This window comes from Chironomus tepperi, unplaced genomic scaffold, assembly GCF_022539635.2.
Source record: "Chironomus tepperi strain 1889 unplaced genomic scaffold, CSIRO-AGI_Ctep_v1 contig_293, whole genome shotgun sequence".
Lineage (NCBI taxonomy): Eukaryota > Metazoa > Arthropoda > Insecta > Diptera > Chironomidae > Chironomus > Chironomus tepperi.
This window is the reverse complement of record NW_027226415.1, coordinates 250860-264454: the sequence shown is the minus strand read 5'-3', so window position 1 is coordinate 264454 and position 13595 is coordinate 250860. Positions and strand designations below refer to the sequence as shown.

Below are 13595 nucleotides of genomic sequence, written 5' to 3'. Positions count from 1 at the left end.
TTAGTTTTAAAATCTAAAATTTAGTTTTAGGTGCTATGTTAAAAACTAAATTTTTGATTTTTTCATACAATTCTAAAATTAAATTTTAGAATTTTTCTAAGAGTGTGGGTGAACTGACAATTGTTGTTGCTGTAATGGGCTGTTGCATTGGGAATATTAAGAGCGATGAATCTTTAAACAGCGCAAAGTATTGGATAGGGCACCGCTATGCACTCGAGTGGACCAAAACAAAGTTTGAAGGGCTTTGGGAGTCTGGACTTTAAAAGTTCAAAAAAACCCTTCCATATTAGAGTCATGCAAACTCAAAAATGTTACACCTACCCATGAACAAAAGTTACTCTGACAGCCAATATTAACCCTTTTCAACGGCGAAAAATGCAGTTTGCCACTTCGTGCTGCTCGAAGTTTGATCAAAGAAGTTTATATACTTTTAAGACTATATAGATTAATGGTGGACAACTTAAGCGCCCCAGATCACAATGGTGTATCACCAAAAATGCTAGTCACCAAATGTTAGTGGGTTTGGGGGATTTTGTCTTAAAATCTTAAACAAATGGGGCTCAGTGTCCAACATCATGAATAAACCTGAATATTTAGAATTAGTCAATTAATCGATTAAAAATCTGGCACCAAGAGTGATCTCAGAGGCTTGGGGCTCGAATCCTGCGCCATCCCACGGTCACGTGGACCTTATTCAGAATTTTTTGAATCGATTAGCAGACGTGTGTTTCTCGAGAAAGCACATCTTTTAGTGTCAAATTCACAAAAAAATCAACAATTCTAAAGTTCAACAACTTTAATTCACAGAAAAGAAATAATCTTCAAAAACAAAAAACTTTGAAGACATTTTTGTCACATTTACAGTTACAATTCCATCCACATTTAGCAATCTCATCTTCCATGCAAGCAATAAAAAATTCCTTTTTGTCTTCCTTACTTGCATTTTTTGTTGTGTTCATTCAATCTATTACAAAAGTAGCTAAACAGCAAATAAGAATGGAAAAAAGGGAAATAAAATAAAATATAAAAAAAAATTCACACAACATGTTTTATCTTTATATTCCAAACCATAAATCATTGTACAAAAATTTGTTAGCATATTAGTAGGAATGCGAGGTTGCAAGAAGAGTGAGGAACAGAAAAACACTTAATCATTGTGTTAAAAAAGAGGGCCAAAGTTTTTTTGTCGCTACTTTTTTTTTTGTCATTGTTGCATCCGAAATGAATCGAAGGAGAAAAATAAAGAAGACATGAAAATTTATAAAGATGATAGGATCGTAGCTGCAAGGAATTTTTTTCTTTCTTTCTATTCTATTTTGCTTCAGTGCAGATGAGAAAAATGACAAAATGTAAAATTTGCATTACTTTGTTGTGGCTTTTCATCTTATTTTTATTTGAAATAAAGTTGTACTTGATAAAGTCACAGTTTAAAAAAGATTTGAAATAAAAAATGTATTAGTTTACTCGTGACTAACAAAAACACATTTTACTCAAATAAAATAAAAATGTTTAACGAAACAAAACTGTGAAAACAAAAAAAGCACTTGAAAAATAACAGTCAAAAAGTATTTGAATATAATTGTCAAAAAATATTTGAAAAATAACCGTCAAAAAGTATTTGAAAATAACCGTTAATAACTATTTGAAAAATAACCGTTAAAAAGTATTTGAAAATAACTGTCAAAAAACATTTACAAAATAACTGCCAAAAAATATTTGAAAAATATCCGTTAAAAAATATTTGAAAAATAACCGTCAAAAAATATTTGAAAATAACCGTTAAAATATATTTGAAATTTAACCGTCAAAATATTATTTGAAAGTAACTTATAATAAAGTATACGAGAAGTAGCAGCTATAAGATGAGGCCTATGTCCAAAGAACATTAAACTTCTTTCATCTAGTTACAACTGCTAATTCCACTTCAAACTACTATTAATATGTTTATGTATTTTATTTATTTGGGCCGATCCTAGAAGTACTGCAATACTAGGCCAACCCGGACAGAATAGAAGCAAGCTTCATTATTTCCGTCATTTTCCAAAAATCAGTTTAACATTTGTTTCCGTGCTATGCACAGATTACCAGATGTTAAGCTGATAAGAACAGATACTACACTTTGATCTTAGCCATTACAGCCGAGAAGCGATAACGATGTATTGACAGTTTGACGGAAATATATTAGTCATTTCTGATAGTGCTTGTGAAGTATAAGGTTGAAAAAAACATTTGTATGAAAACCTCACAAATCCAGTTTTTTGGAATTTTTAAATTGGCAATTAACTTTTTTTTTGGAAAAATGTAAGGTTTAAGAAATTTTTAATATTTTTAGGTTTGACTACCTGCTGAAACGGAATTTTGGAACATCCTGGAAAAGTTGGGGTCGTTCAAAAATGATGTCAAAATTTTCAAAATTGATTTTTGAACTTTTTGATTTGAATAATTGTTGGGTATAGGAAAGTCCAAAAAATCTGTTTTTTGATGATAGTCATCTAGGAACGGACAACAATTAAGGGTCCATTCCAGCCAACTTCCCTGATTTAATGCTTTTCGTACAAGTTCAAATCCCAAAATTTTCAATTAATGACGTTTAATTAATTCCAAAATCACAATCCTCAATCCACAAAAAAGCATCCAACCTTCCTCAAAACATTTTCCTCATTATACTTCCTTCCTATCTTCTTATTTTCTCGATTGATGAGTGTCACGTTTTACAAGATAGACCTTAGTTCCAATTTTTCCTGTACATTTTCATCCAAAATTGATTATCTTGTTTGTCTCGAAAGATTTTCTCGTTAGACAAGTGACAAATAAATTCATTGTAGCATAGGTAGTCGACCTTTAGTGGTAATGAAGCATAAAAAATTACAGACATTGTGCCTTTTTTAAGGGTTCAGTTACGTTCTAGTGTGGATATGATGTAAAGATTTTTGAATAATATTGCAGACGATTGAATTTAAAAATTTAATAAATATGAGATTAAGGAACAGCAGCTGAGGGGTCTATAGCAGAGTTAGGAGGAGTCCAATATGGAGGAGCCTCCACTGGATTCTGGACTGTAGTGGAATACGGACTACAGTAGAGTCCAGACATCAACGTAGATCGTACATCACTGGCTTCAAGTCAAGAATCCAGTGGAGGCACCATTTTGGGCTTTCGGAGTTCGGACTCCTTAAGTCCTGCCAACTCAGGTTTATGGTTTACATCCAAAAAATTATATAAAGTAAGAACCCACTGTGGTACTTCAACTATTCCGACCAGAGATAGCAACACTCCCCAAAGTCCGGACTCCAGTGGAAACGCCTTTAAAAAAAATGGAGTCCAGCTCCACAAAGTCCTGTTAACTGTGATTCAGACTAATATAGTTTCAGTTCGAAAATTTCGAAATTAAGTTCGAAAATTTCGGAATTAAGTTCGAAAATTTCGAAATTAAGTGCAAAAATTCAAAATTAGGTTCGAATATTTCGAAATTAAATTCGAAAATTTCGAAATCAAGTTTGAAAAATTTGAAATTTAATTCGAACACTTTGAAATTAAATTCGAACACTTCGAAATTAATTTTGAATATTTCGAAATTCTTGGAAAATATGAAAAAAATTCAAAAAAAATTAACGGCTATTATTATTTTAAATTTTTCAACTGCCAGGTATTATTTATTTTTGAATCTGAAAATAACGGTCGAATTAAAATGTCAATCGACAATTCCTAACAATGCTTCTCAAAAATACTACGTGACAAGATAAAAATCTTAGTGCAATTTCTTAAATAATGATGCCTTAAATGCCAGACTGAAAATTACATAAAAGTTTCAACAGCACTTAAAGATTTTTTAATAAAAATTCAATTTTCGACATTCTGTGTCCTTCTGAAAAAAAAAATCTCGAGACGGCTTACTCGTTTTCAATATTCAGCAACTGCTAATAGCAACGTGATTATCCAATTTTTTCCGTATACAGGCTTAAAAAATAATTCAATCCCATCCATCATCACAAATCTTCATCCTTCTCTAACCTCTGTGCATATACACAATTTTCTAAATGTCACATCATTTTTCATAAATTGGTCAAAAAGGGTCAAGAATTGCTATGGTCATGCATATCATACACGTCTGTGGATGTTCTCCTTATATCTCTTTTTTGTGAAAAAAATAAATAAAATTATTCAATTTAAGTGAAAAGCAAGAAAATTGGGTTAAAGGTCTTCAACTCGTCTGTATCGTTTAAATAAACCATAATACATTTATATGTAGGCAATAAAAAGCAGCATAGGAAAATTCGTAATGATAAATTTGATGATATTTTGGTCAATGCGCATTTTTCTAGCATTTCTGGCAATTCAAAATTCTTATTGCAAGTGCAAGGATAGATTTGGCGTCCATATAGACTCTTTCACTTATTTAAGGCATTGTCACACTTTTCATCCGGATGAAAGATTTTTATGAGTCGGATGAAAGCGGATGAATGCCTTGCGTCAATGCCTTGCTCTTACCCGAACAGTACAGCATGTTCGCTGAGAAACCGGTAACGTCACTGTACCAACTGTAACACGCGAAGTTGTCCTGATGACATCGTGACGGCTGATTTCGACCCATTCTTACAACGAACAAAATTCGATTAGTCATAAATTATGCTGCTCGGGATAATTTGTGCCGCTCTGGCTTTAAACTCATATAGATTCTCAAGTTGCATTAAACTGTCCTCACTTGAATTATTGTGACATTTTCTCCAAATTGGTACATGTTGAAGTGCTTTTCAAGCCTCTGCTTCGGAGCCAGCGACATCTCCTTCGAAGTTACAGCTATTTAGTGGCAGATTAGCTTTAATTATGCTGATGGATCTGGGCGACAGGTATGAATTAGGAAAAATATGAGGTAAAAAGGCATCGTCAAAGTTCTCAAGTCACTGCCGTCGGACTTTCTCGGGAAATCTAAGCCCCGGTCTCAATATCAGGAACTTACTTATTTCCTTGACTGGGGTGCACGAGGGCCCATTGCCGCGAGTAGGGAATGTCTGAAGACAGTTCTATCCTTCGAAAACTTCTGCCAGTTCGGGATCGTAAGGACTCGAGCGTCCTTTTCAACACATCCAATCCAGAAATTCTTCGGTCTTCCTCGCGATCTTTTGCCATCCACAAAGTCTGAAGTAGTTACCCTCAGGACTGGGGCTTCACTTGGAAAGCATAGTTTAATTTCCAAGCCTTTTTCTAAAGCCTTGCTCTTCTCAATATCACAGTTCGAAGTCGACTAGAGTTATGTAAGGAGTCGAGTCGACCCAATTTGACTTTTCCTACATATTGATGCTGTAAACTATTCATCTAATGAGAACCTTCCATGACAGTCGAAAGAACAAATTGCGGATATGAGTTCCTTGTTCCCCTTTTTATCAAAATCCTTTAAAATATATTCAATTGAAATCATTAATCGAATGTCTAACTGAGAACAAATAGAGGATGAAAAGGAAACGGAAAATTATAAAGGCACAAAGGTTAAAAAAAAGGAAAATTTATGGTAATAAGATCAAATCAAAAACACACAAATTCTACAGTCAAGATTTCATATTTAATCTATGATTGAAGACGGACTTTTGATTTCCGACCGGATTATTTCAATACATGCTCATGCCTAAGTCAAGATTTGTGACTTTTTTCTTGGAAAAAATAAAAAAGATTTTTGGATATTTTTGCTCGAGCAATGGGAGTTGAGGCTTTATGTGACTGTTCTTGGAATGAAATTTATTGGATGTGTGTCAAGCCATTGTCGAATATCCAATAATTGAATTATTTTTGATGGTACAACAAGTTGCAGCTGGTATGAGGAATTTGTGACAGCGGGAACCTTCAGATGCAGACCTGACCACTGAATAATGCCATTTTGACTCGTCTACCAATTAATATTGTCATTTGACAACAGCTTTGCATCCTCATTGTCATTCCAATCAAGGTCGATGAAAATCTCGTTAAATTTTAAGCCTCTAATCCACAATGAAAAATCCATTGTGCTTAGCATTCTTATCATTAAATTCAAATTTCTTCTATTTCCAAAATAATCTTAAGAATCATTGTCAATATGAATTTCATTCGCTTTTGGGGATCTTAAGGCAAAGGTTCTTACCACAAGATGTTTCATCTTATTTTATCTCATTTCGTCTATGTCACGCAGATTTTTTTTTTTTCGAGTGATTTTCTTTTGTGTTTTAAGGTTTGGGAGATTGGATGTTAGAGGGGGTTTGTTGATGGTTGGTCTGTGTGTCTGAAAGTCAAATGATGTAAGCTGTTGATTTTCTCATTACTGATTTATGAGAATAATTTAATGGGAATTGGAGTTTAACCTATTCATTTAGTTGCTAGTTTTACTTGCTTGCTCTAATCATGTTCCTATTTGGAAATTAGATTACAACAGAAGGCTTTCCATTTGACGCTGTTGCTGGCTATGTCATCAAGTCTGTACAAACTCCCTGTCCGCGCGGTGAGCTGACATTCTTTCATTACTGTTCTGCGCCAAGTAATTGCCAATCTGAGTGACACACCTCTGTGGCGCTAAGCAAGCGAAGGAATTTAGGGACTCCGAATAGACTCCGAAATCCATGTGACCCATGCATCACCAAGGAAAGAAAGAAACGTTTTGTCACGACTTACTTAAGGCTCTATAACGGACACACTTATTAACACCAATTTAAGGTAATAAGTCACGCGTCTTAGCACCATACATTTGCTGGTAATCAATGATTCCGTTACCAATCCTTGATGGTGTCATAGCAAACCACTTTTGTCATTTGTGTCCCCTCAAGATATCTACCTCCAAAAGTATCAAATGCGCTTCAAAACTCTCTAAATTCCCAACTTAATCCCCTCATGCCTCAAACCTCAAAATCATTCTTATTCGATTTTATTTCTCTTGTCTGCTTTAAAAATAAAATAAAAAAAAGTAAGTACCTAAAAAATAAAATAATGATCTTTATCGTTACATGAAGATTTCGCTTTTTTCGTCAATCATTCTTATTCCATCATCACGCAGACACAGCAGCACGAAGGAAGAGAGGGAAAAAAATCAAATTCCATCAATACACGTACCGATGTTGATGATTTGAAGGAGGCGAGGTGTTTAAAGAGAAAATATATCATCAAAGAGGAACGAAATCAAGTGACAGACATCAGAGATAACAAATAGATAACTTGACAGAGGAGCCAAGAGACAGATGAAACATATGCGTGTGTACGTTTTGTGTCGTGATGGTTGAGGGATGGCTGGCAACAACAACAACACCAAAAAAAGATGGATATGGAAATTCAATTAGATGAAGAAGTGAATGGATGGTGTCCAAAAATGCTGACGCAAATGTTTGCCATACAAAACAAAACACGAGACATGATGAGACATCAGAAATATTTCCCATCCATTAAAGTGACAACATTTTGTGCAAATTTTCATGTTTTGTCATTTCCATCTCCTACATTTTTCATTAATTTTTTTTTTTTTGGCGATATCATCATCAAAAAGGCAGTTCCACCACATAAACCAAAGCGCATCACATCGTTAACCTACTAATGATAGCATTTAATGACAAACTATGACTATATATCTCACACTGGCTCTCCCTCTTCCATATGCACCATATCATTATTTTATCTGGATGTATATGTATGACTGCCAAAAACTGTCGATGACATGCAATGTAAGATAATTAATCAAATTATTCTGTGATGTCGTTTGTCGTTGGAACGATTGCACAGATCAGATTATGTCTGTACTGATTGGATAATCGTGATATAGGGATTTTAAATGTGATGTGTGACTGTTGTTGGGATATTTAATGGCTTTATTAAAGGATTTAAATTCATTTACTGGGTATGTGTTAGGTATGTGACATTTTTGGAGTTTTTATTACTTTTAGGTCTGTTAAATTTCACTTTTTGATGATTTGCTCAATTTTGAGAACTTTTTGATTAATTTTAAGCAAATATGCTGAGATTTTGTTTATAATTAGCTTAATTCTTGTTCTTTTTTGCTTATTTTCAAACAGTGTTGCTCAAATTTCTGCAATTTTTCACTTTGGGTGTTTCTTTGGATAAATTTTTTCAAAATTTTCGACTTTGAATAAATTTTTCTAATAATCTGGTAATTTTATAGCTCCATTCTTTATATTCACTTACGGAATTTGTGCAGATCTTTATTTCTGTACAATTACTTTTTACCGTCATGCTTTATTTAATTAAATATTTTAATTTTTATGCCGGTTTCTCGGAATCAAAATATCAAATTCCGACTTTCAACATGAATTTTATGCACTTTATTCTACTTGGCACTATGGTTGAGTTGATATTTCGAGTGTATTTCACCTAAAACTATCGTTTGTTGCTCTTTAAACGCTGCGAAAATCTTTAATTAAAGAGAAAAATTGAAATTTTAGTGATTCCGAGAAACTTTTTTCTAATCCGTGAGAAAATTCGTTTTTTGATTTTATGTTTTTGCAGGAGTTATAGACTAACAATACAAAATAAAGACAGATTTAGATATAATAATTAATATTAGAACGAAATTAACAGTTAGTTAATTCGTTTAATAAGCTAAAGTAATGTTTTTCTATGAAGCAAATTTTGTAGTTTTTGAGACACGAATTAGACGAATTTGACTTATCCAGAGAATCACCCCTTTTTGATCAATTTTCTATCAGTTTGCTTAGTTTCTAGCAGTTTTGCTTAGTTTCCAGCAGTTTTGCTTAGTTTCTAGCAGTTTTGCTTAATTTCCATCAGTTTTGCTTAGTTTAAAGCACTTTTGCTATACTCTTTAATCAATTACTTGACAATTACCAAACAATTTTGAATTTAACCACATAAATACAAAAGGCTGCCTCCGATGCCTCCATAAAAGCACTTTAAATTCCATATAAATTATCTCAAATCGAATTTTAAACGCTCTATAACAATTAATTTTAAATGGACATCAATCAATTGATTTTTGTATTAATTTATAACATCAACATTCACTATTAATTAAATTCTCAATTCATAACAAACAATAAATAATTCAGTAATGTGATCAAGTGCGCCCTGGCACATCCACTATTTATTTATCAAAAAAAACATTTATTTAATTGCAGGAAAAAAAGGCATAAAATCAATTTTACGAGAACAAAAATTGCAATAAAATGAAAAACTTGTAATTAATTGCTGAATTTTCAAAACTGACTGCATTTAATGGATTGTGTGATGTTTATGTGAATATACTGTGGCTTATGTGTCAATGATTATCAGAGATTTATTGCTATTGCGATTCTTTTTGTAATAAAATTATCATTTTCAAGTGATTATTTTATGAAATCTTTTGTTTTGTTTCTTCTGTAAAGTTTTGCGATTTATTTTATACTTTGCTGCTTTTGCAGTCTTTATTTAATGCTTATGAATCAACTTTGTTCCTTTTTTTAAAAATTTTTTATTTTGTTTTGCTTTCTTTTATATTTTTTGAAGATGATTTTCTTTGTTTTGGTTGAATTTATAAAGACAAGCATAAGCAGGTATGGATTATAAGAGATTTAAGCGCATCTGGGAACTTCTTTCTGTGATTATAACTGTTTCGGGACCTGAGTATAAGACCATATAACAGTAATATTCCTTTATTTAATTCATGATATAAGTCGGAACAAGAATGAGTCTAGCTTGATATTAACCTCGTCGGTTTTAAATCAAATGTTATAATAAGGTACAATTGTTAATATGATATGAGTTAGGTTTGAAAAATGTGAGTTGCGTTCAAAAACCATATAACAGGTAGTTAGTCAGAAACATGATCGTTTTAAGGATCAAACTCCTCCTTCTTCCACAGCAATCTTTTCCTCGTGTTTTTGTTCCGTAAACAAATTTTTCCTCTTAATTCACCTTTCAAAGCGTTTAATTGCTATTTTCCGCTTTATTTAGATCCTTCGTGACTTAATCTGCCTTAATACTCCTTTCTCAACATTCTTTAGCCTTTAATTAATTCAAAATCACTAAAAATCACTTTAAAATGCTTTTTTCAACTCGATGTACGGATTAAAAATCTCCGATCAACCTGAAGTTGACTCCAAGTTTCGGCAAACTCAACAAAATAAATTTCAAATTTCCAATGACCGTTATATATACTATATCACCTTAAATAGACAACACAACCACTCCAACAGCATTTTCCTCTCCAAATCCAGCACCTTAAATAAGAAAAACTTCTTTCCATTCTTTATATCCAGCTTTTTTTGTAAATCATTTCAAGTGAAATAAAAAAAGATGATAAAGTGCTTTAGTGAGCAAATAGTTTCTCATATAATCATCCCATACATAAACACCCAGCTTCATATTTCACCTCCCAGTTTTCCACAATGCACATCCAGCAGCTATACAAAACAGTTAACGTAAACAATAAACATTTCAAAATCAGAAGGAAACAAAAAGCACAACTAACTTATAGATTCATAAAAGGAAAGCGATATTGAGATACTGAAGAGGTGGAATGAAGAGACAGGCGAGGAGGAAATTTGTAAAGTTTTTTTTTTTTTTGGGAATAAACCAGTTCCATTGGATTTTATTGTTCTATTTTATCGACAGTTATGGAATTTATTGTTTATTTTTTTAAGCAATGAAAAATAGAGGTGGGGATACTTGAAGATGTCTTTAAGACTTATGGTCTATATCTGGATATTTTTGGTTCTTTTGGCATGCTTTAAAATGTGAATTGCTCTCAAGATGGGTTAGGAATGGTGGTTATGGGAGTCATGTTTATAGGTCGATCTGGATTGCAGTTCTTACGGCTCTTGCTTTGTCTAGAATCACATCCCATCGCTGGAACAATTAATTATTGTTATTATTGTCTCGGCGGATTCTCAGAATCTGGTGGACTTGGAATCTAACAAAATGGCCATCGATTAAAGTTTTATTAAGAATTAACCTGGCCAGGACATCGACCGAAAAGGACAATTACACAAATATGGCTGGATAGGCCACACACTTCGAAATCGGAATATTGTTGTAGCTGGGGGAAGGACAGAAGCTTGCTGCCTTTGGTTGGAATCCTAAAAGGGAAAAGGCGTCCAAGTGCTGCAAGAGTAACATGTCGTAGGACGGTAATGAAAGAATGCCAGTTAGATGTCAAAACTGAAAATTTATACAAGCTTTGAGTCACAGCCAGCAATAGAGTCAGATGGAATGCATTTTGTAGCAACCTAGGCTCCAAGTTGGAGCATGGTTCCAGTAAGTAAGTATTATTGTCCCAAAACAGCACAAAATGATCGGCTAGAAATTTATTCGTGGCCATATTATCCGTGAGACGTGAAGTCGTCCTCAGGTCACCGTGTCGGCTGAATTCGATCCATTTGTTCAACAAAAAATGCGGTTGTACCGCTCAGTATTAATAATTCTAAAAACTCATGAATTTAACCGAATCCACCGAACTAATTAACGACTGATTAGGGATGTTATGGTCTGTATTTTCTACGTTGTCTAGGCAACATGCTCTCAACAGGGGTTTAGCCAGTATTTTTGAGGGACAGAGGACGAAAACCACTAGAAAATTGAAGAATTTTTTGCACAAGAAAGAGGGAAGAAGCAATCTTCTCCTGAATAGCCCCTGACTCTCACTATTAAGTATGAATTAAGCCCATGTCTTCATATAAGATGGAATCTCAAATTTATAATCGATCAGTTCCACACCCTTGATTTCCAGCTTAATATCATTTTAGTTTTTCTCGCAGAAACTATTTTGATTGCATATGCTTTATGCTTTACTATATGCTTTCCACTCCACTACAAGCTGCATAATTTTCCCGAAAACCTCAAAAATTATTTCTCAGCAGCTCATCCTGATTTGCATCCAAAAATAATATTTTCACATAAATTTATTTATTATGTTCTGCTATCTGCTTTATTTCCCAACAAAATGAGTGGAAATTATCATTTTTTGGTGAGGAGAACCTGCTGCAAAATAAAAATAGAAGCAATCTTTATAAAATAGTAAAAGTTAGTGGTAGAAATGCTTTCATGCAATTTAAAGAAGCAGTAATGTGATTCCATTTGATGCACGAGGGGAAGAAAGTAAATTATTAGTTGTGAAATATGGAAACACTTGCTAAGCATAAAGCAGGTGCTTCTAAAATAAAATCAATTTTCGACACTTATCAACGATTTTTTAATGCACTTATAAAGTCATTTCAGCTAAGATCAAAGCGGATGCACTTAAAAATTTCTCAATTTTTAAGAAAATACACAAATTTGTGTGACCAATAATGAGGAAAAAGAAGAACATTTATTGAAATTTATTGGAGAAGCTGAACATTAATGTTTGTGTCTTAAGTGAAATTTGGAAATCTCCTTGTCATTATTTATTGGACGAATTTATGAAGCATAGTTCATAGTTACAAAATAGACAATTTTTGAAGAGAATTTATGAAATTTTGTCTGCTGCATAAATTACACCGTGATGAATTCAGCGGCACTAATCTCTAAATCACATGGCACTTCTTTTTACATGGCACTTCTTTTTGTAGACTTCGCTTCGTCACGGACATGTCTATTATCGCTTAATGTAATTTGTCTCTGCATGTCTTCTACATGTCGACACTATTACTAAAGCATATACTCCATATCAGTGAAGTTAAGTAGTTAAGTAGTTAAGTGCCTTGCTAGACGAATAGGTAAGGTGCTTTGATTCAAATCTGATAGGATTACCCCAAAGTCGTGAGTTCAAATCCAAATTTGTCATTTTTCGGAAGCTTTTTTTTTTTTTTTTTTTTGCATTTTAAGTATTTAGCTTAGATACTTCGACTCGTAAAATGCAAATATCAAGCATGTATGGAGTTTTAGACTTCTAGAAACATCGGGATATTTTAAGGCTTTAAAGGAAATTTTAAGGCGGTAAAAAAGTACAGCAGTGTCCCGGCAAAAATACAACAGATGGCCGGCCTAATTTAAGGAGCGACTTTAAGATTGAAGAACTCATGGAATTTGTAATTGGCAAGCAGTAGCCAGCGATAGAGACATTCAGGCTCCGACTGGGAGACACTTGGGTATGTAAGGCCAGCGAAGTAATTAAGTAAATTTAAGATTAAACGATGGTCGAAACCGTCCGGCAAGTATCCACGGCACGTCCATATCATTCAGAGTCTTCAAAGCTGACACATTTGATATCGATTTGAGTCGACTCGACTTTACTTCGAGCTCAGCTCTAAATTAACATAAATCCTTAAAATATGAATTCCAATAATAATTCAGAATTCATAACATAATCGAATGCCTGAACAGGATAGACCTTATTTGTTTGATTCATTTCATTGTTCCGCAAATCCAGTCATATTGTTGTCAAAATTATGAAATTCAATAATTAACGAGCAAATAAGTCTAAAAACCGCATCTAATTGAATTTATTTAATTGTAATTATTTATGCTGAAAATTGATATTGATAACCTATTTGCATACATCCTCCAATATTTAATCATCCCTAAAAATGCTACCTGCTTTGTTTACTATTCAGTTAAATATTATGCTGCATTGCATAAAATTGAATGAAAAATGCTCACAAAAGCAAATTTTCAGCATCCATAAATGAATGGGAAAAAAAATCTCTTGCTTATAAAGACAT

At 33.2% G+C, this 13595-nt stretch overlaps 1 non-coding gene across 1 annotated transcript; it reads right to left on the bottom strand.

Annotated features, from left to right (window-relative positions):
* Window positions 1-1956: 1956 nt before the first annotated feature.
* LOC139092108 (U2 spliceosomal RNA) lies at window positions 1957-2150 on the bottom strand. The gene has a single exon (XR_011544570.1). It is a non-coding gene; the product is annotated as a U2 spliceosomal RNA (small nuclear RNA).
* Between the last annotated feature and the right edge of the window lie 11445 nt (window positions 2151-13595).